General features: G+C 45.0%; 1 protein-coding gene across 3 annotated transcripts in view; it reads left to right on the plus strand.

Annotated features, from left to right (window-relative positions):
• LOC8038857 (probable 3',5'-cyclic phosphodiesterase pde-5) overlaps nucleotides 1–24,855 on the plus strand; it is a 263,816-nt gene that overhangs the window by 134,523 nt on the left and 104,438 nt on the right. The window lies entirely within an intron of this gene.

Consider the following 24,855-nt stretch of genomic DNA (forward strand, 5'->3'; position numbering starts at 1 on the left):
TTATTGTCTTATCATTTTGCTCTACTTGCTATCTTTATGCTGCAGAATTACCTGCTCATGCATATTGCTCCAGTTTCTGTTTTTTGTTCATATTTTTGAAAAGCAACGAGTAAATAAAGGATTCCGTTACAAATATTTGTAACGAATTTACATTACAAATTACTGCCACAAAAAAGTAACCTGGCAATTGCAAAATTACTTTAAAAATTGACGGATTACTTGCGAAGTCTGGTTGTTCTACACCCCGGCGTATCCTGCAAATAGGTAAAAAACGCAGGCGAGCTGGTGAATGTTGTTCTGTCTGTTTTCTGATTTTCAGTAACCACAGGGTTACTGTGGATGTTTTGCAGATATTGTCTCATACTATTTGAACAGGATGTTTTCGGGTAAAACTCCCTATCTGCCTACCATTGTCTCCGAATCATGCGGTGTTCATTTTTCTGCTAAAGGAATCCCCAACTTAAATATTAGAAATATCAAGTGCTTGGCTAGGGCTCTTGCGCCAGAAAACAAACTTTCGGCAAAAAATAAAGAAAACAAAAAGCGTAATATTTACGTCACGAGACGTATGTTGAGCTGAAAGTGATTCTGAAACAAGCTTTTGTTTTGAGGCGTTGATCACGAATCACAGACCTATCTGGAGATTTTTCCACTCAAAGTGGTGACCCTCGCCACGCAAATGTGGCGCTATTTTTTTGTTCGGCGAAAGTTCATTTTGAGGCATATATAATCTATTCAGACACTTAAAAGTGCCTTTGTTTTCCTCTCATTTCACCGCCCTTTTATGTCTCAGCGGGCGTCGCAGTGCTACCCGGCCTGATGTTTCGGCTACAAAGGCTAAAACGTCAAAATATATATATATATGTTTTTTTATTATTTCTTTGCTAAAGCATGCAGAAAAGCATCCCGTCTGTCGCAACCTATTTGGGCTTAAAATGTTACATCAATGCGATTGTCCCAAAGTTATTTTATACATCTATATGTCAACGTGCCGGCATAGCACGTGATTGTCACTGCGTCAACAGTTCTAAACGTATGAACCTCACTTATTTAAATATTACTAGCGCGTGGGTTTAACGTCGCCGTAAAAGTGTTTAAATGAACCCAGGAAACAAACGACGCGCAGCTTTGTATGAAGCATTTGCGATAGCGTGGCAATTCATTAAAAGTAACGAGAAACTAGCACTCTATGTTTGACTTGAGGTAACTCATGTTAATTGAGCCTCTGTAACGAGCGACGAACTTAGTTACTTTCGGAGAGAGTAAATAGGGACAGTATTTATCTGCTGCATGATTAGCATGTAAGATGAGTAATTCAGGTACACGAACAACCAATCTCCTCTTTTTCATTATTTCTCACTAACGATTTAAACGTTATAGTAAAAAATAAATGCCACGGCTATAGTGGAACGTTTTGCGTAGCGGCACGGAGCCAAGTATTGAAAACGTGGACTCCCTCGTTACCCTATCCAAGAAGAATCCGAAACCCCGCCGATGTCGTGCTCGCGCTATCAGTATGGCACGGCGTACGTGTCTGGCTCACCGGCACCTTCCGGAGCCTTCCCCGAAGACGTATCTCGTTTTCTGAGAAGGTTGTAAACTTATTTTTTCGGAAGATGGTATCGGGCGAAAGAAACTCCGAGAGTTCGATCCACGAGGTCGTCGCGGGAAGGACGTGTTGAATTATGTGCGGAAAAGAGGGATTACAGCGACTCGACAGGAGCACGACCAACACGTCGTAGACAAGGCTGTCCTATTTACTACGTCGCCTACGGGCTGCCGGCGCACGCCACACATTGAACAGGAATACTGCGTAAGCCAGCAGCTGGGGGTCGTGTTTGATCAGTGAGGACTGGAGCGGCGACTCTGGTAGCTGATAACACGGCGTTGTTGGCTACGTGGTAAGACTCGTCTGCGCAAGAGCGAAGAGAATGTTGGAAGAGAAGGGTTTTGAATAAATCCTTCAGCCACGGCCGCAGGAACGTACTGGTAGATAGAACTGCAGTTATTTTCCCCTGAAAAGAAAACAAACAAAAAAAAAACAACTAAGATCTGAGTTGATATGCTGCCCGTAGTCCTTAAAAATGGGATATTAACAAAAATCAAACGACGTCTTCAGTGTCTCAAATGTCAGCGTTTTCATAAAAATGCAGGTAACCAATATTAAACGAATGTACTGAATGTAATTGCGAAGGCGATCGGGTGGGTGCACGTCATATCTAGAAAACATCTTTGGAATACATTTTAGCGCTCATAAAACAGGGACAAAGAGGCGAAAAACAGACAGCACAGAGCGCTAAAATGTATTCCGAATTCCAAAACCAACTAGCCCAACAATCTACTCTACTAGAAAACACCGACACGAGAGAAAACAAAGATTAAGAAAAACAAAGCTATTATGTCTGTCCTCTTGTTTTTTTTTTCTTGTTTCGGGGTTGTCAAAGATTCTTAATTTATCGCATTATCAGAAAAATTAGCCACGCTGAACGAAGAGTAATTTTTTTTTTAATTACAGTTCTTCAGGTGATGGCGAAAACAAGCGCAGAAAAAACAGTGCTTGAGCAATAGTATATTAAACTCACAGCTTGAATTATAAGGTCCGTGTAATTGATGAGGAAAGTCGGTTTCTGCAGGAACATTTCATGCCAAAGGAGACGCGGCAATGTTTTCAAGTATGCGATATGACCGAAAAAAAATTTAATAAAGAAGCCTCTGAACTCCTAATAAAAATTTTGTGACGCATCTTTTTTTTTTTTAATTTTTGCTGATATCAATTTTTACATTGTTTGAATTTGTATTAAACCTATGGCCGTTTCTGCTTAAACTGGAGAATTCGTTAATTAATTAAAGCGCAACAAAACGAAACTTCGAAAATTTAATTGCAGGAGTTTAGTGATTATTCTTATGATGGCAAAGGAAAAGAAAGTGCGGTAGCTAGCACCCAAATCAAAGCTAAAAAAAATCTCATAAAGCTTCTTTTTTTTTGGGGGGGGGGGGGGGGGGGCGGGAGCTTCTATTTGGACTTAAACTTGCATCCTTTAATATTTGTATGTTAAGCTAAAATAGGGCATGTTATTAAGTAATTAAGCACCCACTAAAATTTGTGTGGTAAGTAACTGAATTTCACAATGTTTTTCTTAACTACATAGTTTTTATGCAAATTCCCGATATTCAGAGCATGATCTCAGCAAAAATAAAATTTAGGTATGTTTTTTTACAAAAAAAAAAATTAATGTTCTCGGAGTTTAGAGGGTTCTTTATCCAAAGTGTTTTTTTCGTGCAGACCGCGCAGATATGAAAAAGTTCCCGCGTCTACTCCTGCAGATCAAGGAGGAAATTTTAGACCGCAAATCCAGCCAGGCGAAAGCAATTCTAGCGCTAGATCTAGCCGGCGCATTTGATAATGTGCGACATGAGGCTATACTGGAGAACCTCTCACACACGAATTGCGGAGCCCGAATATATAACTATGTCAAGGATTTCCTCAGGGATCGTACCGCCACAATAGGTGTAGGCACCCTTCGCACTCCGGAGTTCCGTATGCCCAACAGAGGCACACCTCAGGGGTCAGTGCTCTCACCTACCCTGTTTAATATAGCGATGAGAAAGCTTCCAGAAGCTCTCTCTCAAATAGCAGGCATACGCTACGCGCTGTATGCGGATGACATTACCATATGGACTCCGGCAGGCAGCCTGGGCGAACAAGAGAATGCACTGCAGAGCGCTATAGACACGGTACAAAACTATGTACAGCCTAGAGGCCTGCAATGCTCTGCCGAAAAATCTGAGCTCATCCTCATCAAAGAACGCAGAGGCCAAAAGAGACCTGATCCCCCCCTATACCTACACCTGCGAGGCCAAACGATTCCACAGGTCAAGTCGCTACGGATCCTAGGAATGCACCTGCAGGAGGGAGGGGGAGCAGGAGACAACGTCACAAAAGTGCTTCGCTCCCTCGCGCAGGTGGAAAGGATGGCCACCCTCATAATTAACAAGCGAAAAGGCCTTAAAGAGATCGACGGGGTGCGACTTGTGAATGCGCTCGTCATTAGCCGCATAGTTTATGCCTTACCGTACCATAAACTCAACCAGGAGCAAACAAAGAAGATTGACACTGCAATTAGGAAAGCATTTAAACACGTCCTCGGCCTGCCAGTAAGCACGTCAAATGCGAAACTCGCAAGCCTAGGCCTACACAACACGTACGCCGACCTTGAAGAGGCCCAGCTGCTCAACCAGCTAGAACGACTCACAAAGAGCCCGACCGGCAGAAATCTCCTCGCAAAACTAGGATATGACTGTTTCCTCCGTGGCAGCGAAGACATCGATATTCTAAATGATCAAATCAGAAGTAAAATTACAGTTCGTCCAATCCCCAGACACATGCAACCGGGGAGACATGACGGCAGAAGACAGGCCAGAATTCGATTCTTAGAGCAACAAATACAAAGCTGGGACAATACTCTCTACACGGATGCCTCTCGACGCTCGAGCACAGATATTTACTCCTTGAGTGTAATCGACCAACATCTCTTAACCCGCTGCACGGCTTCAATAAAAACATCCACCGTCGACGCCGCGGACGAAACGGCTATAGCACTTGCAGCCTCGGCAAGCCGCGGACGGGACAGTGTCACTATAATCACTGATTCCCAGCAAGCGTGCCGGAATTACGCAAAAGGGCAAATCTACAAGGCGGCAGCAGCAGTACTCAGGAAAGGAACCAACCTTCCAAAGGTGACGCTCATCTGGGCCCCGGGGCACGCGGGATTATTAGGAAATGAACGCGCGCACGAGGTGGCTCGAGGTCTGCATTTCCGAGCGGGTGAGCGCCCAAGGGAGGAAAATGAGCAAGAACCAGTAGAGAGACGCTATAGCGAACTCCTCGCCTACTATAGGCAGGCTAGACAGAGTTTTCCCAGCCCGAATGGGCTCACGCGAAAGCAGGGTGTCATCTGGAGACAACTCCAGACAGATACATTCCCACACATAGCTCGGCTTCATAAATTCTATCCACAAAAATACCCCTCCCACCTCTGCCCCTGGTGCAAACAACTACCGGCTAAACTCGCACACGTCACCTGGACGTGCCCTGAGCTACCTATTTTAGATTCTACTGAGAATGCTGAAATACTCCCCATTGAGAATAACACATATGAGGGTTGGCTGAGGGCTCTATCCAGCTCTCTGCACTCCGATCAGGTCCGCCTCATCAACAGGGCTGTACTCACAGCCCGCAAAAGCGGCGTCCTGGACATGGGATGCTGATTTGACTCTGTCAAATAAATGTTTTCACTCACTCACTCCCACGTCTGCTTTGGTGTGGAATGACCCTGCAGGAGGAATTTGGAAGCCTATAGAACTTTCCAGCGCATATCATTCGGGCAAAACATGCTCTGAAGGCGTTGCACAGCCCAGCAGACAAAGATGGCAGCGCGCAGGGGTGGCTTTTTGAAAGGTCTATAGTGTGCTGCAACATAAGTGGAAGACAAGCTTCTACAAAGTGTTCAGTTAAGCTAGTTGGTTCATGACCGGATAGAAGCGCCGAAGGATAGTGACTAAGTGAAGGAGGTAACGACAACACGGAGCGCACTCGAACATGATAGATTAGAAACACACTGACTTAAATACTTTAATAAAACCACGTCACTTCCTTCCCTTCCCCCCCCCCCCCTCTCTCTCTCTCTCTATCTATCTAAAAATAACATTTCCTTGTCTAACAGCACCACAGACGGCTCACTGATACACTTATTGGCGCCCCTTGTTTTGAGGACAAACGCTTCGTGGATTTCCCTAGTTGCTTTCCCGCTGTGTCATCCCAGAATGGCTGTGTTTCAAAACATATACATATTGGCAGTTTCCTTTTATCCTCTTATCTCCACGCCTGTATTCACTCTGCTAAGGTCGAAAGATTAAAAAATGTGTGATAAAGGCTTTTCCTACGTCATTTGTTTTTCTTTTGTTTTACGATGGAGCATATTGCAAGCTTCAATGATAAGGTGAGCCCGGTGCAAGTTAAAAGACGTCTGTGTGTGCCGTTTTTGGGGGTTTTGTTTTCTTCTCAGACTGCTTTCTAAAATTAATACTTCATTCGAAAAACAAACTTTTTTCAATTAAAAGAAAACATTATTCTTCAAATAACCATTAAAAATAGCGAGTTGGTCAACCTTGCAAAGTAAAGATGTACGTCCCCGTTAAAGATATCTTTGTGTAGTGTTCTCATCGTAGCACTACTTTAAAGGAATCGTCTGAAACACGAGATTTTCAGAACTAAATATCGAAGATATAGTTTCGAAATATACACCGGATAATTTATTACATATTACAATAATATTACGTTTTTTTTTAAATAAACAATGTATTTTAGTGTATATGCATGGTAATTTCTGTTGATGTAAAACCGAATAAAGAAGGAAAATGAACGGGAGCTGTGAGATACTGAACTATATACTGCGCTGTGATAAATAAAAAGTAAAAATCACGAGAAGTTTGCCGTTGCTGCGATAGTTTTTACAACTTTTATCAGAATTATATCACTATGTGGTGATATGGGCCAGTCGGCATTGAAACGACGTGATTAAAAACAGCGTACAAAAGACAGGACAACATGAGTGTTTATCTTTTTTTGTGTTTCATCAGGCACATCGCATCTTTTTTACCCTTTCTAACAGCTTCTTTTATTACATGTCAGTGAGCTACCACAAAATAGGAACAAATGTACGCCGAGGCAATACAACTTTTTTTTTTTTTTATCAGATGATGTTTTTAGGGGTTTCATAAAAAATGTCCCCAAAGTGTGCAACGCAGAAGTGCAAACGTGCAGCTCGCTAAGTTTAGCGGTTTGACATCCCGCCGAACTTAGTGGGAAGCGTCGTTAAGTGTAACTAGAAACGTGTCATCTTAATTTAAATTCAGCTAAATTTATTATGATTCAGCGTGATACCAGAGGTAAAACAAACACGCAATTTTAAACTCAGCGCAGTTAAAAAAGCGCTGCACATTCTACCTTTCTACTTTTTAGTTGCAAGGTTAAGACACGTTTAATTTTCGTTTGTATAGTGCATACATGTACTATCGGGGAAAAATGAAATGCGAACAGAGGAGCGCGTGGCTCGCGGTACAGGTTGCGCCGCCTGGAAGTGAACCTAGGGGCGAGGCTGCGTGGCCTACTTCGATGTGTTCACGCCGCTCGATTGGCGTTCCCCCAGCTTCGGCAGTGCGCCTCTCAGTGCGCTGAAAGCTGTCACCGCTATCTTTGCCTGCTCGGCGAGTGAGGCAAGATTCTTTGCACCGCACGCGCTGAGCCAGCAAAGATAGCGGTGATAGCTTTCAGCGCACTGAGAGGCGCTCTGCTGAAGCTTGGGGAGCGCAGAGGGAGGGGCGTGAACACGTCGGAGTAGGCCACACGCCCTCGCTCCTAGGCTCACTTTCAGGCGGCGCAGCCTGTACCGCGAGCCACGCGTTCCTCTGTTCGCATTTCATTTTTCCCCGATAGTACTTACCTTAAAGTATGGTGGGCTCAAAGGGAAGGTTGTACGATCGCCAATTCTCCCAGTGGCAGACAGCGGTTTCACGCTTCATGCCACATGCGTTCCTGTCACCATGGTACCGTCTGTGAGCTGTCAGCAGCGCCTAGCGGCAAAGACCAGGAATAGTACAGAAATTTTGATTAAATATATCAAAGGAAGACAATAAAATTACACTATAAAGGGCCGTCTACTCATTTGTAACTGAACAATACATCTGCAAAATACGATAAAGTTCTGAATGCCCTCAGTTTTGTTAGCATCTTGCAATTCTATTGCACAAGGTGGTGCTACTTCCAGCACTCCAATTATGCACCGTTTTTCCAGTATGAATCGCGAGACCGCCCTCACTCGTGTGTGCATTACACCTTCCCTCTTAGTCCACCATATTTAAAGTACAAAATGTATATTCGGACTTTTCTGGGAAAGGCAACCCTCCTTGGGAAGGATAGCCAGCAGAAAACCGATAAGACGTCTTCGCAGCTATCTTGTTGCAGCGGGCCCCGATGCAGCGGTGTGCTAGAGCGGTGGGCCGACTCCTGCGCGTTGGGGCCTGTGCCCCGCTCTGCGCGCCCTGGTCCAGTCTCGAGCCGGAGCCCCGGCCGCCCGCCCGACAAGCCGGTACATGGTCGTGTCGAGTTCCTTGTCACGTACCCATACCACATACCCCCGTCTCGTGGCGCACTCACCCTCCGAACTCACTTTCTGTCAGGCTCCGCTGCCATTTCCTAGGTCACAAGCCTGTGTTTCCATCATCCCCGGACAGCACTCTAAAAAGAAAACCCTTCTTGCACCCAGTTTCGCAATCGAAAGTGCAAACACCAAGGAAAAGAAGAGGGGAGAGACCAGAGCCCTAGTGATTTCCAACGATGTATAGCCAACTAGCCGCAAGGTTGATTTTGAGCCTATATTGGACTCAACAATGTTTTCCTTCAAGGCGTTAGTTTGGGCCAAAAATAGCTCTCTTTGGACCTAGCTGGCGAACAAAATGCCAAGTTTGGTTTTTTTTCTGGTTCGCGACACAATGGCCAAAGCGCCTGGAAACTAACCAAAGATGACACGTGACAACCGAGGAACCAGGAGGAACCTAACACTTGTTTGCCAATCCATGGCAAAGCTATATACCCCGACTCGGGTTAAGGGATATCAAGTTTGGTTATTCCTCGACCTCTTTGGGCTTCCAGGGTTTCAAATGGCCAAACAAGGATCACAATTTGGCCTAGAAAAGTGTGGTACTTCGGTTCCTACCGGAAGCCAGCGCAGGACATAGATTGGATGCTGCGTCAAAGGTCGGGAGCGAGTCGTGTCCTTTCTGTGTGGATACGAATCCCAGCCGAGCTCTGAGGCAGCACTCGTGTGCACTACGTGCGTGTCAAACGCTGTGCTACGGCGAAACCCGTCGCTACGGCTTTTTGTCTAGAAGCTGTTGGCTGGGCGCTCCCCCTCGCATCGGACACACTGCCAGCATAGCAAGCACTGGTTCTCCTGACGAGAAAGTCGCTATTATTTTTCTATATTTCACGTACGGCAAAATAAAAACAAAAAGCAAAAACAGATTCTAAATTGTTTATTACAGGGACATTAAAAATTGGAGACGCCCATACTCTGCAAGGTTTCCATAAATAACGTTTAATTAAGCATATGGAACACACTAAAACTATATATGCTCTTGTGAGAAAAAAAATCTACACTTGAAAAGTCAAAGAAAAACGACATAAACGTGGTGGGTATTTGTTATGCATGTAGACTGGATCTTCTATGAAACGACGTAAAACCTGGCTTCCCGTGACCAAGACAATGATAAGCACCTCGGAATGCATCTGCGGATGCCTCCCAACTGAGAAACGGCCACATTGACGGCAGTTGGTGCGTTGAAACTCCGTTGTTGTTCCCCGTCTTTTTCTTCTTCCCAGGGGACAGGAACTGTGCTTACACGTACATTGCGTGTAGGCACACTACAAGTGCATTTGCTTACACGCATTACCCGTGTAGCGCTGAACACGACGTCCTGCCGAACAGGTCCCGTCAATAATTTCCAGCAGGGTATCGAAAACTATTTAACTGCTTCGAACGTATAAAGCTTCTAGAATTGAATAAAACATTCGACGTAGACGTGACATGACCGGATGATGATTAAGGATGTTTAAAATCCCAGTTTAAATCGAAAACATCAAAATCCTCAAGAATAAAATTACGACAACTCTCTACATATATTGTCACAAAGCAGCTTCACTTGTTCAGTATGATAACCTATGACAACTGTATGATAACGTGTAGATATTTCTCAAGTGTGAGCCAATTATTCAGTACTGGACAAAAAAAGGCAAGCAAATTATTCAGTACTGGAGAAAAAAAGGCGTCGCTCAAGATCTACATACAGATGGCGGTTTTCCACAAGATTGTGTTGCAGCGGGGTGCCACTCCGGCACTTACGGTCCCAAAAGCTTCTCCGGCTTCCCATGTTGACGCCTTCCTCCAAGCGATTCATGCTCAACAGTAGCAAACGTCGCAACAAAATATCATTGAAAACTCGGTGGACATCTACCTAACCAGGTGGATGTCCACCAAAAGGTTTACGTCAAAATAGCATTAATCAAAACTTAATGTCAACGCTCAGCGTGGAAATTAAAAGGCCCAAGTACGATGCGGTAAAGCCAGACATCTTCGAGGTCAATTAAATAGTCTGAAAGGTTGGATTGCTTTCTACGAGTACGCCTGCGGGAAAACTTCATGAACGTAAAAACAAGACCACGTACAAAATATGCGCCTTTATTTTTTTTTGAGTAGCCAAGCAATGGTACGAGTTACGCCTGGTTGACCAAGCTGACGAGCCTTGGAACGAATGGAAATCTAACTTAAAAATTTCTAGGAAAATTCCGTGGACGGGTGAGATCAGTCCATGCTATTCCATTTCAAGTCAGGGTCAGGTACTCCCCTGGAGTATTCTTTTTTTTTAAAGAGAAGGCTACTTCAGCTCGCTGAGCCTAAATTGCCACCATCCGCCATCATTGCGCTTGTCACCCATCGGTTACCACAAGAATTGCGAAAACAAATGCAAGTGAGGGGCCCCAAGATCATCGAGGACTTGCTGCAGTCGTTGCAATATCTTTTCACCGGCCCGGATAACAAAGCGGCAGCGGACTCTCGCGCTCCCGTACCACCGACCTCTGTTCCTGGGAGAAGTGACCAGTGGCGCAGTCAACCAAGAACAGAGGCTTTACTACAGCCTCTGTTCCCAGGAGAGGTGAACCGTGGAGCAGACAAGGTGCTGAACAGGCTCCGCGGACCCACGTTTACTCGTCTGAAGTGAACTTCGCGGATGCGCAAGTGTCCCAGTCCACATACTCCATCGACAGTAGGAACTAAAAAAAAAAAAAACGAATAAAAAGGGTTCGCAGTCTCATCTAAGATTCAAATTAAGGCTGTGTGTCTAACTTCTCCAAGTTTGCTACATATCCAGATTTTAGTCAATGGAGGAAACATCCTGGTACTTCTGGATACGGGTGCTTCCATTTCTATCATCAAGAAAGACAAGATATCCACAAGACTTATATTTGAAGGTAGACAAGTCTGTGTTCGAAGCTACGATGACCACACGAGACAACACTCCGAGTACGTGGATGTGACAGTTAAGTTCCAGTCTCACACAGTAGATACCCAAGCCTTGGCAACTGACAGTGTTGAGTATAATTTTCTTTCTTCACGCCAAGACATGAAACAACTGAAGCTGAGCCTTGACTGGAACGTCGCGGTTTCTGTTGGTCCCCCACCTGGATGCTAACCAGACTCAGAAAGTACTACCTCTTCACTTTGCACCATCAAGTCAACTGACGTGGTATCCAAAACCTATCCAAAACTGGTGTGTGTAGGTGCAATCCACCGTGTACCGTGAACGACAATTAAAGTCGCCCAGTCTTAGCTTTGGACGCTCAGTATTGTGCCGCTCATCGAAATGCCGTTTCATCTGGCACCGGTAGCTTTCTAGCTGAGCATCGGTCTTTCTGTATTTTTTTATAGCTGCTTGTCCAGTAATCCCAAGTAGGCTGCCAGCCGACACCAGCGGAGCTTTTCCCGAGACCACGAAGAGAGGACTGCATCCCAGCCCTACCGTATAGGACCGATTAAGGTGTGCTACACCAGCCTCAAGCGAACATTTCCAGCCACCGGGAAAGTTGGGGTACAAGTTGATATATTGTTTTATGTATGGAATAGCATGCTCCGCTAGCCTATCTGCCGAAGGCTGGTAAAGTGCCGTGCATCGCCGGGCTATTCCGCGGTCTTCTGCCCATTCTTTGAGTATGGGGCTATGAAAGACTAATCCGTTGTCCGGAACGACAACCTTTACGTTGCTATATATCTCTTTTCCATTAACTCCTCCGAAGAAATGGTACCTTTCTGGAGGACGAGTTCGATGAGCTCCGGAGATCTGACATGCACTAACAGCTCCACGGCTGGTTCATCTTGAACTTGATATTGGTTAAAAACCAGTTGGTCTAAAAACAACTCGGTCTAGGTTCCGAGCAACAGTAAAATGTATCCACATGTTCAAGATCCTGTCGGATGTGCCAAATAATGCAACGTTCTGAAGAAATATCAAAAAGTATATATCGCCATCTTAATCCCTCCGTTCTTTTCTTTCTTTTATTCGGCTCCCCAGGAGATTTCGCGCTACTTCGTCTTATTTTTCTTTTGGCCTTCTTCAATGCCATGATTAAGTTACTAGCAAATAAGTACATTTGTCGTATTTGTGTTGTGTCGCAGAAGGCTACACGCACATTTATCTGTTCATTTAACTTATTTCATAATACTACCATTTCAATTAGAAACTTAAGTAAACCGTAGTTACAGATGTTTGTAGGTCATACGTTAGTTGAGGGTACACTCCAAGGTCATACAATAAGGGTGGGCTGCTTACGCTAAAATATCGGTTCAGCATAATTTGACCACGTAGATGACGGTACATATATGAACCACTCTACAGCCTAATACAATTCATACAAAAAAGATATTTAAAAGATACAATAAAAGGCACAGTGGGCAAATATTAAAATTATAATATTAATAACGCAATAGGATACACAGGTCATGTGAGATAATTGTCTAATGCATTTTCGAATGAAAATACGGATAGAGAGTGAACGATGGAGTTAGACAAACAATTCCATTCAGACACTACCCGCAAGAAAGATGAGTATTTGAAGCATGTTTTTTACTTTCATATTTTGTTAGTAGCCTGCCAATGTTACTTCTTGTGGCTCTGGGTGTGTGCTAACCAAAATAATTCTACCAATGAGGGTTTGTTTTTTTGTAATTTGAAACCAAAACACGTGTCTCGAAATCTTAACTTTCTTGTGAAGTGATGACAAATGAGCTAATATTACATAATTGTGATGAAGTCTTTATGCAGCAAAATTTATTAAAACTCTATCTTGCAGTCAGACTGTTTTGTAATGGGGAGACCAGTCCTCGTTAGCGTACTCGACTATGTGACGCGCCAATGTTTTATGTGATAGGTGTTTTGTGCCATTTGATGCTGACTGCTTTCATTTTCTCAGGTAACGAAGTTTGTTATTTGCTTTGGTGGTAATTGCAGAAATGTGGTCTTCCACTCTGAGATAATGCTTAAAGTGAAGTCCGAGATATTTGTACTATTTAACTTTTTGAAGGAATGAGTTATTGATTTTATTAAAAAAATGATAATTTTGTTACTGATGATCATCTATACATATTTTGAGCATTTAGTGATATTTGCCAGTCGGAACACAATTTATTGGCTACTTGCAGAACTTTTTTGTTTGAAACTGGCTATTTGTCTTTTAATTTTAGGAGTACAATATGCAGTCGTTTGTGAACGGCCGGATAATATGTTGATATTAGTTTTTGTGTCGTAATATAAAGTGAGAAGTGATGCCAATACAGTTCCAAGCCCTGTAGGATTTTCGAAGTAACGATCGGTATGGGCGAGTGTTGACCATTCATTTTTACGAATTGTTTCTTTTATCAAAAGGCTCTCTTTAATCTAACTGACGATTTCCCCTGAAATAAGTATGGTTCCCTGTTTTAGTTAAAGGTTCGTCTGATACTCTGTCAAATGCTTTGGAAAACTCCAAGAAGATGGTCACAATCAGTCTATGCTTGTTAACTGCCGTTGACCACTTGTTAGCACGTTTTTTTTTATTAATGTAGTTCTGTGTTTTATTAGTACGTGCTCGAGGATTGTAGAACACGACGATGTAAGTTAAAGGGGCCTATAGTTAGAAGGGTATTATTTGTGATTAATTCACAGTTATTACTTCGGCAAGTTTCCACTCGAAGTAATTTGAGCTATACTAAGAGATAAATAAATATGACGGTGAGATATTTATACTATTCGGCGTAACGTTTAAGATATTTAAATTGTTGTCTGAGCCAAAGGTCTTTTTTGTGTCAAGCTTTAATAAAAAGTATCTAATGCCGGATTAGATTATGGCGCTGTCATTAATGACTGGCGTCGTCTGGGTGCAGGCAAAATTGGAGTTCGTCCGTTATCGCTGTTGAATGTTGGTGCGAAATAGTAATTTAATGTTGACAAAATGTTCATGCGAAAAAGTCATGTAATGCGGACAGAATGTGTGGAAAGTCCCAAGGAAGCAAATCAATGGGCATACTTGTTTGGGGTTCACATATCTCAAAACATTTCTTAGGTGTGATTCTATAACGGATTCCGGTGCCGAGTCTGAATACAATTGCTTAACTGATAGTATTTGTGTGTAAGCTCTCTATTTAAAGCATATAATTTGTTCCTATACAAGGATAGTCTTTTTTCTTTTCCTTAGTCGGTTGAGCTTACGTTTAGTGTAAATGATGTCTCGAGTAGTCCATAAGTTAGTCTTTGATGTTATTTTATATTTTTGGAAGGACTGTGCTTAGCTATCGAGGTATTGAGTTTGCTTAAAAATTTTCCGTAGTTCATCTAAGGAAGAGTCAACATCGATAGGAAGTTTTAAGATATGGGCATACTGGCCTTTCAAAATGATTGACAATGCTAACGTCATCCGCTTTGTTATTAGCTGGCACTAATGGAAGCCTGCCACAAGACACTGGCGCCACAGTGTGCTCCTAGCCCAGGCATGTTGCATTGAACATGAACAGATTGGTGTACACATCATGTGGAGCAACCAACTTCAATTTCTAAGGAATGTCAGCTTGCCTGAGCACAGCGCTGCTAGTACCGCATATTCGTCTGCTGCTTGCACAGGGGTTGCGATGATGTCAGAACGCCCAGCTCATATTGGCTAATCGAAAAAAATATAGTGGGCGCACCCCAAGGCATCTAGCATTGAGGTCTAATCACTATCATTTCAATTAAATCATTCAAAGCTCGGCGTCGTTCTGACGTCACCTCATCTCCCTGCAAAAAGGAGACGCCTTGCTCCACACGTACAAAACGTTCAAGGTCACAATCGGCGCTAAAGGTTTTACACGAGCCATGGAAATTGAGTGCGAAAATCCCGCTCATGCGTCGGCGGAAATACCCGCGATCATCTTAATCCCAGCACGTCTGCTCAATCCGCCGGCGAGCGAAGCGCACTCTGATATTAAGAGGACCGAAGAAAATTTGTCATGTAGATCTTATCAATTAATGGTTCTGATGAATGTCGTCTCGTAGTTATTTCCGGACCGTCGAGCACACAACGCTTTGCAGGGGCAGTTCGAGCACATGTAGTTGAAAATCCTGGAAGTGCGATACAAAAGTTGCTGCTTACAACTGCGGGACGTACGATTAAACCCAAGCTCCCAGCAACTCCTGCAAATAAAATGAAGTGAAAACACACACACACGCACACACACACACACATACATAAACAGACACACAGACACAGACAGATATACAGACAGAGATAGACAGACAGACAGACAGAGGAAAGCTGGACGCGGGAAGGTTTTCGTATTTCATGGTGTCAAAGCTTTGTTCCGGAGCGACATGGAGAAACACAGGCGTGGGAGGGCGCAAATGCGGCCGAGGCCCAGCGAGCTTAGGTAGCCTAGATTGTAGAGAGGGTCTATCTCAAACCATAGGGTGCGTTTGCAATTTAATGGCGGACGCCTCCAGCGGAGACCGGTCGCAATGGTGCATGCGCTGCGTTTTCGCGTGACGAGGAGTAAAGGAGGCGGAAAGGTGGACACGCTTGCAGACGATCAACGCTTTCGGCATCTCATCGAGGCGCGTATTGAAAATGCTGTCCAGTAATCACGTGATCCCGAGTGTGCAGTTGGATGCTCTCTGTTATACAGGCTCTCGATTCGGGCTCATTAGAAAATGTCCGAGGGAGTAGTACTTCCCTTTGCGACGCAACGTTGACGCTGTCGTTGGTGACGCTACCAATTAAATTGAAAGGAAGAACGACGGGCCACCTTTCGGTGCCCCACGATCCCAGTATGTCATTTAGTTCAGTTGTTAGTTGGTAACTGTAATTTAAAAGCAGCCTGGGCTATTGCATAGTCAGAATTCCCGTCGATAACTACCTTGCAATTGAGGGATTTGAAACGTTGACTTACGAAGGCGAGATCAAGTAATGATTTGGATAAACCATGACAACGTGTTTAGCTTCTTTGACTATCTGGCTAAAATTATAACAAAAGCAGGTTTTAAGTAATGCGACAGCATTAACGGTTCCCTCAAGGCAGTGGCGTTCCCAAACAATTCTGGGAACATTGAAGTCTCCATCTAAACACTGATAGCTCTGCTATCAGTGTTTAGATGTCTGGATAGATAGCTGTAACAGTATGAAAGTAGCTTGGTAGCGCGCCTGGCGGCCGATACAAGGCGCCGACAAAGCATGCGTATTTATGAAATAGCAATTTTTTCCACACAGATTCAAGTTCAGAATCTTTAAGCAGTTCAGCGAATTCATAGTTTCTTTTTATAGCAATCTCTATATCGACAGCACGTGCCCATCTGTCTTTCCGTATTATCGAGAACTTTTGCGGGACAACCTCGCTCTCAAGAACATTTTGCGATAGCCACACTGCTGTGTATCCGATGTGGTATCAACATGTCTTTATGTGTTGCACTCACAAATAAAAAAGGCCTCGAGCTTTTCTAGCTTATTTTCCACGCATCTTACATTAATGCTTAGGATTCAATTTCAAACCATGGATGATCAATTTTTTTGTGGCGTCTGTGTGAGCTAGGTAAAACACTCGTGAACAGGGGTTTTATCGCCCTTGATTTCGTCCTGCGTGTACAGCGTACCATTGATTGTCACCTTGTCAAAGATAAGCTCTTTTAGTTTCTCTTGTGCTTTCTAAACGTGTTATTCTAATTTCTTTAACCTATTTTCAATAGTTCTTTTTTATGTATAAAAATACGAGTTCTACTCAATTTAGGACCATTTTTAGCACTATTTTATATTGTCTCAGGGAATGTTCATTCGTTCGTGGGTGGCACTTTGGTCCTGCCAACCAGGGCCGTACCCAGAAATAAATTTCGGGGGGGGGGGGGGGGGGGGGTTCGGGGACAACGGCGGCCATTGTGAAAGTGTCTATTGTCTCTTATTTTTGCCTATGAATCATGTGCATCGATGGCATATAATGGAGAGTTACAGAAAACCGGTGAACCGGTCCCGGTTTGGTACCCGGTAGCCGACCGGCGCCATTGCGCGTGCGCAGAGGTGGAGATTAAAATCGGCTGGCTGCCAGTGCACCGACCAGGGCCGTACCCAGAAAAAAATTTCGGGGGGGGGGGGGGGGGGGGGAGTCAGAACCCCCTATCCCCCCCCTGGTTACGGCCCTGCTGCCAACTATGGCAGGCTGATGGTCGTTCAAGTTTTCAGGAGGCGATGGAGACTTCGCGAGTTCTTTGGCGAATCAATTTTGTTTACAAACTATGTACATTTCTACAAAGTAGGGGAAGTTAGCATATTCGAATCGAACAGGTCTAACAAATGTCCAAATCAGTTCAAAATCGCCCTCCCTCGCCCCGTCCGGGGCTTTTGAGGGCACTCACTCCCTCGCCCTCAGGGAAGTTTTAACCAATGGTTTCAAACTTTTTCGAAGTCACGTGGCGTCAACCCTCCAGTGGTCACCTAAGGGCAACCCGGCCGTACATCAAGTTTGCAGCGGCCATGGCTGACAGCTCCGTAATACTGGCATAGTCTTGGGTTCCAGACGGAGTGGCGCCACACCAGAGCTTGTTGCCCGAAACTCGATCGTCTCCAGCGTACCCTGTGGGACGCTGGAGCACCCAAGAAAACACTCGCACACATACAAAACAAAAGGCCCCCTTCGCGGAAGAGACAACGTCTTCGTCGCGGGACGCCTGCTCGGGAGGACCGCAGTCACCCGTCGAAAGTAAAGAAAACAAAGACAGCCCGGGTGCGTCCGCTTCCCCTCTTCCCCACGTTCCCGCGCGGCCTTGGAAGGACCACCCGGGGAGAGTGTTCCCTTCGCGACTCCTTTACTGTCTCAGAAGTCAAGAATGTTTAGGATTACTGGTCACGCTCTTCCCAAAGTTAAGCGGTAAAGCCTGTGGATCCTCTCGATTTCAGATGTGGAAACGTGAAATATATCTTGGAATATGGTTTTAGACAGTCGTGCAAGTGAGCTTTTGCTTTCTTCTTTTTCAATTTCGTCTAGTACAACTATTATTTTCTTTATTTCTCCGCCCGCTGTTCTCTAAGTTGGACACCCTATTTTCGAAAGCGCAAATAGTTTTCTCAAGCTCTTGTGCGTATTTTTGCTACCTTACTGTTGCGAAGCGACTTTAACTTGGTCAATTTCTTGTATTTTAGCTCCTCTGGCGTGCAATGTACTGCAGGTTGCTTCCTGGCCTTTCTATCGCTTGAATGTCGATACCAACAGCACAGAGTTTTTCCCTAACTGTTCCCACACTGGCAGGATATGGGTACGATTTGCTGTGTTGACACACCAAAAAAAAAAGGATTTTCATCACAAATGAGAAATTTCAAAGAACACAAGTATCGTGGGCGTTACCATGGGCGTAGGGTCTGCAATAAACAAATCATTCTAACACGTGTAACGGGTATTCATCTCCCTTTAATTCGTACATTATATCACTCTACCCAAGGTGTCATTATTTAATTTCCTAACGTTTTTAATACTATTCTAGGCAAATAGTATGCATTGCAAACTACGAGTATATTTCATTCCTGCATTGATCTCTTACAGGAATGAGGGCGCTAACATTGATGCATCAAATGCTTTAAAGTCATGGTCATTTTGGATTTGACATCAACAAGCAAAGCCAAGGGATGTTTGAGAAAACATATTTAATCGCCATAACTTATTTAGGATTAGGTTCAAGATGTTCTGCAGATTTTAACTTGATAATCATGTATATTTGACAAGATATTTACCAATGTCGTACAAGTATTTGAAAGGAGAAGTGCTAACATTAAACCAAAAGCTTAATCACAAAGAAACGTTCTAGGCGAGATACAATAAAGACGCCTATATTCGCGCTTCATGGAACGTAATGATATCTGATGTTTTAGGTTTTATGGCCTAATTATTAAAACGATTTTTTTGTGGGGGAGGGGGTTGCTTGTAAAATTATAAAGTGTGGAAACCAGTCCTGATAAGCTTGTTTGAAGAAAAAAATAAAACACGATATTCACCCCAATCAATATTTCTTCTTTTTTTCATCATATGAACTGACATGATCCTGCTCTTAGGGCATAGTAATTTTTGTAGATCATCAGCCACACATATCTGAGCCTGCTACGTTACAAAAATGTTTCTAGTATTGGTCTCGGAATAAGTGATATAAGGCTTCCTTTTTTTAGGCTTTCTCTTTTTTTAGTTTTTGGGCTCTTTAACTTGTCTGAAATTATTAGTCAAAAATAATTTTCTATTCGAGATTTTAAATAATTTTGAAAAAGGTATACTTAAAAGGGCGTGGCAATAGGTTGTGCACTTGCAGCAAATACCCCTTCGAAATATTCCCTGGTGGCCGGAACCTACTAAACGTACGTTATTTCTTTATCCAGGGAGTGGCAGTCGCAGATCTAAATAGAGAAAATCGAGAAACGATCACTCCGTCAACCCGCAGCCAGAAGTAGCTACCACGTGATCTGGCGCCAAATATATGATGCCAGTGATTAGTATACAAGGAGGCGCTGGGGTTGGCAAGGGGTTACAGTAATTTAAAGGGTTCAACTACACCCTTCGCCGCTCTGAGTGGACATAGCTGCTTTGTGCGAGTCAAGGTATTGAGTGTCACGACCCCAAATTGAGTGCTCTTGCCCATGAAGTGCTCGCATTAGAATATCGTTACCAAGAGGCTACCCAAGCATCACAGATATGGCCAGTCATTGGCCGATGGCTAGCAAAGATTCGTTGGCCAGTGGCCAGACAATGGCCATCCATTGGCAGATCACTGGCCTTATTCTGGCCAATGGCCAATGGCCACTGGCATTCAGCCATCGGTCAAGCATTAGCCGATGAATGGTCACTCTTTTTCCATTCGCCAAAAGATCATCGCCAGCCATTGGCCAATGCTATGCCAAAATTCCGTGCTGCTTGGGTATTGTGACTACGCCGACACTGCGATCTTTGTGACTACGTCATCAAGTCTGGCGGAGGGGAGACTGAAAGGAAACTTTCGTATTTATTATTTGAATCCTACCACGTCAAAGATGCCTCTCGTTTAGTGGCCTTGCGTGCGTTCCTTCCAGTTCGCTTGCTCTGCACTCGTACCAGTTCGCTTCTGGAAAGTTAGAAAAATTCCAACTCCACATTGTTGCGGGGCCCCTTAAACAAATGCACTTGTTGGTTTTAAAGGGATAGCTTTACGGTTGACACTTTGCAGGGATTTCGTTGTCGGCGGTTGTTCTCTGTCGTCGCAGCGGATACAGAAAATTCCTCCTCTCTTCTTATGGCGCGAAGAAAGAGAAGTCGGGTGTTCCCATTGCCCGCTTCGCGCGATGAGGGAAGAGAGGAGAGGTCCGACCACCTGCCAATAACTGCGCGAGCACGAGCGTCTTCCCATGTCGTCTGCAACCGATAACTTGAAAACAGGTTTTGTGGAAACGTCACTTGCCCTATATAAATTCTCACTTTCGCAGTATCCCGTTGCCATTGTTACTTCTGGCCTGAGGCCAGGGACAATCGACGCACCAAACTAGCTGCCTGCTATAATTGTCGGATGCCTCTTAATTAAAGAATTGAGAATTTGAAGTGGCTGTCCGCAGATTCCTGGGCGATGCTCCTGAGCTGCAGTGCCAACGGTGGAGGCAGCCATCGGATACAATGGACAGGCGTCCGTTCCTTATTCAAAATCACGTCCCTTCCTATCGCGCTCCCCCCTCTCCCCCCGGATAGTGTTGTGGGCGCGCCATCCCCCGACACCTTGCTGGCGCTGCGAGACCTGGCCAGTTTGAGCCGGCCTCTTCCCGCTGACAGAGTCCTCTAGGTAAGCCTCTTCCAGCGAATACCGTTCGAAGGATCAAACAGAATATCTGTCGTCTTCGAGAAGCTTCTATTTTTAAATCCAGACTCGACGATGACGATGGCGGCCCAAGGTCTGTGGGTTGAAGTTGGGGATGTGAGCAAAGATAGACTCCTACGCGGGGCTCGGACTCCGGGAACGAACGCTTCGCGACCATTGACTGCGAACATTACTGCAGGGACTCCCTACTGGGGAGGTGGGTCCGAGTGACCCTTTGAAAGGAGCAGCAGGCGGCTGCGAGAGTGTTCTCTCGGACGAAGTATATGCTTATGCACATAAGTTCTAAACAGAGTATATTTTAGAATTCGATTTCACTATGGCAAGTGTACTACTTCTCGATCCCAACTCGAAACGTAAAATATGTTCCTCCAATCATTGTCGCCTTCCACGAGTCATCCCCCCCCCCCCCCCCTTCCGCTTATCGCCGAACGTCAACATAACCCCCCTCTTCATCGCTCAATAACACTAGGAAAGCCTGCGCCTTCGCTTGTATCGTCACTACTGCAAACTCTTTCTAATGGCGCCGCTGCACTAAGGCCCGTACTCCGTGCCATGCGTGAGAGCGGAGGGAATGATTGGCTTCTGCGGCTCGCGACCGGCGTCGCACCCACACTGACCACCGACGACGGGCTTCCCGTGCCCCGCGTACACGGAGGCGAGAGGTTCACGAGGTATGACGGCGCGAAGCGGATTCGCGTACTCGAATAGCCCCTTCCCCTGGCAAATAGCGAGCGCTCGGCGCGCGCTCGCTGAGCGGATTCTTGATTCCCTCGCGAGATGAGAGTAATCTCTCCGTGTGCCGCTTGTAGATCGGGAGCCAGTGGGGCGCTCGCCGAGCGGCTCCAACCGCTCCGTAGAAAAGTGGCGGAGCGCGTCGAGCGGTCTGGAGTAGTTCTCCGCGGAGTCTTTTTCGGAGGCGTACGATCTGTAGTCGTCTCTCGCAACGTTTCAGTTCGTTATCGACATTCCCGCGGGGGAGTGAAGGAATTTCGCGGCTTTTTTGTTTCGATTGCAGGTTGGGCTTTCTTGGTGTGCTTGTTTTCGTTCCGCTCGTCATGACCGACTCTTCCGAGCATACTGCGACGATGACATCGTTACAGTCAATTTCAGGAGGTCTAATAAAACGCAGTGACAGAGACGAAGATACCAGCTTAGCTCCAGCTCGAGTGACGACGAGGCAGCCGTTCTCGGCGAAGTGTTTGCCGAGTCGTTTGGCTGGCCAGCGAAGAGACCCAAGATACCGCGTTATGTCCACGGCGTCGTGCGCGCCTATTCGAATGAAGAGCTAGGTACGTCGTTTGTTAGTTTTGTGGTCTCTGTAATGTAATTGGAATAATTAGAAGACAACACGCTAAATACTCCGCGGATGGAAGTCGCCTTCGGAGATGACAATCGCTTTACGGCATACGTGTTTGGTATTGCTTTATAGCATCCTACGGCTCGTACAAGTATTTCTATTTATCTTCATCAAGCTTATATAACTGTAAGAAAAAATAAATTGCGTCTTAACGTCGGGGTCACCGTTAATCAAGTAGTAAACAATAAATTTCTTGTCAAAGCATAAAGTTCCGTTCAGAACTTCATGCTTTCAGCAAGATAGCAATGGGAACCGCAACTGTTCAAAAGCGAGAGCAGACGCTCTGGAAGCGGTGGCTCTGGGAGCGTTACGCTCGATTTTGCCGGCAGCGCGTGCCACTGGGATGGATCACGTGACCGATCGCTCACGGAGGCCGAGCGCTCGACGACCACTAGCGCGGAGCGCTCGGCATTTGCCAGGGCAAGGGGCTAGAATACAGGATACTGTACGCGTTCCGAAGCTCGCGAGGGGCACTTTCGTTTTCCTCACTATGGGTACTGCCCGTGCTACCCACATGATTATGGCTTAATTTCCATGTTACATAAAATCTTGGCATTGCACGCGTTTGCACCAGCAGAGGAAGTTGAAGTTTCTCACTCTGAGATGTGAAAACATTCCACCAGGCGTCGATTCCCAATCTTTTCCCCGCGAATCTCTGACAAGGTATTTATGCTCGCCGTGGTATTCATTTAAGCATGGCCTATAAAGAGCCCTATTTACCAAAACACAATTTGAAGCTCGAAATTTATTTTCTTTCCAATCGAAAACAGCGGGTCGAGAATAGACCTATAGGAAGTATTCACTGGCGGCCATAGCTGTGTGCGTGAATGCTGAGCGCGTGCTGACAGCGAGCTTCTACAGTTCTTTTGCAACGTGCATTCCGCATCATCAAGAGTGCCGGTCTTAGCAGCCTATTGATGTGAGCTCGTACTGAGCATGCGCTCTAGACATCACCCACAAATATGGCGTCCAGTGAATACTCCCTATTGCTATATTACCCAGGCATTAAGGAGAATGCAGGGATTGGTGTTCCACGTGCCGCACGTGCTGGCCTCAGCAGTAGCAACTTCTCTGTAGCAAATACCGAAAACAAATGGCATCTTGCACGCGCGTTCGTCGACGCTTTATCTTGGTCATTTACTTCGAATCTTTTATACGGAGAAGGCGTGCGCGTGTGAAACACCAATCCTTGCATTATTCTTGATGCTTGGGTAATATAGCAAAGGTCTATTGGCCGGTTTCAGGTCGCGCGTACTGTCTTTTCCATAGTGCGTGGCGTTCAAACTGATACATGTCAAATATATTAAAGTCGTGGGTCATCTGGGGCACACATTGAATATTAAAAATATAAAATAATATGAACCCTATTATTGTGGCCTTCAAGAGGCTAGGCTGTAAATAAGTTGATAAAAATATATTGCACGGATCACAGTAATTCAATGTACTACGTCATTCTCAATATGGCGACATACCCCGGGCTGAACGACGCGATGGCGGCGCATGACGGATCAACGTGGGGACGATCATGGGACTGCTACATCGGAACTGTCGTTCGTGCTACCGACCAATCGATCTTCAAGCGTCAAACATCGAGCGGAAGGGATATTAGTGGGCAACAGTCGCGGGACAAACGGTGGACGTAACATCGTAGTCGTCTGCTTTATATGCCGAAGAAAAATATTAAAGAAATAAAGCGCGGTCAGGTGTCGCCACTTGACTCCCGGAAACTTTCTCCTTCTCTACATTTCGCCCTCCCTCTCCGTGCACATCTGTATCCACATGCCGCAGCCATGGGTTTCCCTGCTCATGTTTCGGTTTCGCTTTCAAGCAGTTGAATTTTTCCGGTTTATTAAATATATACGTCGTTCTGTAGCAAACTTGATTTGGTACTCTTCTGACACCTTGTTAAATAGCTTGGCAAAAAATTGAAAAAGAAATGTTAATGGTGTTGTGTTCCTTTAAGCTGACACTGCAGCTAAAGCTACAAGCGCGAGCCCGCGTTCCTGGCAGTGACACGTGCATTCGTTCTGTGGAAGAACGCTTCGAAGTCACAATTTTAAGGAGTTACCCATTAAATATGTGCTACATATGTTTGATATCTATGAGCGAAGCAGTAAAACAGCCGTAGCATCTTATCTGACTCATCGGAACTGCTCTCAAGGTTAGGCAGTCATACGTTTTGCGGTACCGCTGTGCGAACTTTGCATCACATGATGGCCATGCAGCTGATCACCGGAGTTGCCATAACTTTTCAGCCCGTGGTTTCGGTTTCACCGTAGATCGCGGAAAAAAAAAACTGAGATAAGTATCTGCAATACTGCAGAGGCATCGAAAATTCTTACACCTCGTAATTCAGGGACACCTCCTGCACTAAAAACATTCGAAGCCCTAAAGTCGGCAAGATGTACCGGATTTACACTTTGATATTTGTAGTAGTAGTAGCAGTAGTAGCAGCACTGCGTTGTGGTTTGTATATTTTTTGCTCGCTATAACTGCTTGCAAGTTTTGGTCCAGTATGAATG

This window comes from Ixodes scapularis, unplaced genomic scaffold (assembly GCF_016920785.2).
Source record: "Ixodes scapularis isolate PalLabHiFi unplaced genomic scaffold, ASM1692078v2 PGA_scaffold8__174_contigs__length_109621045, whole genome shotgun sequence".
NCBI classification, from domain to species: domain Eukaryota; kingdom Metazoa; phylum Arthropoda; class Arachnida; order Ixodida; family Ixodidae; genus Ixodes; species Ixodes scapularis.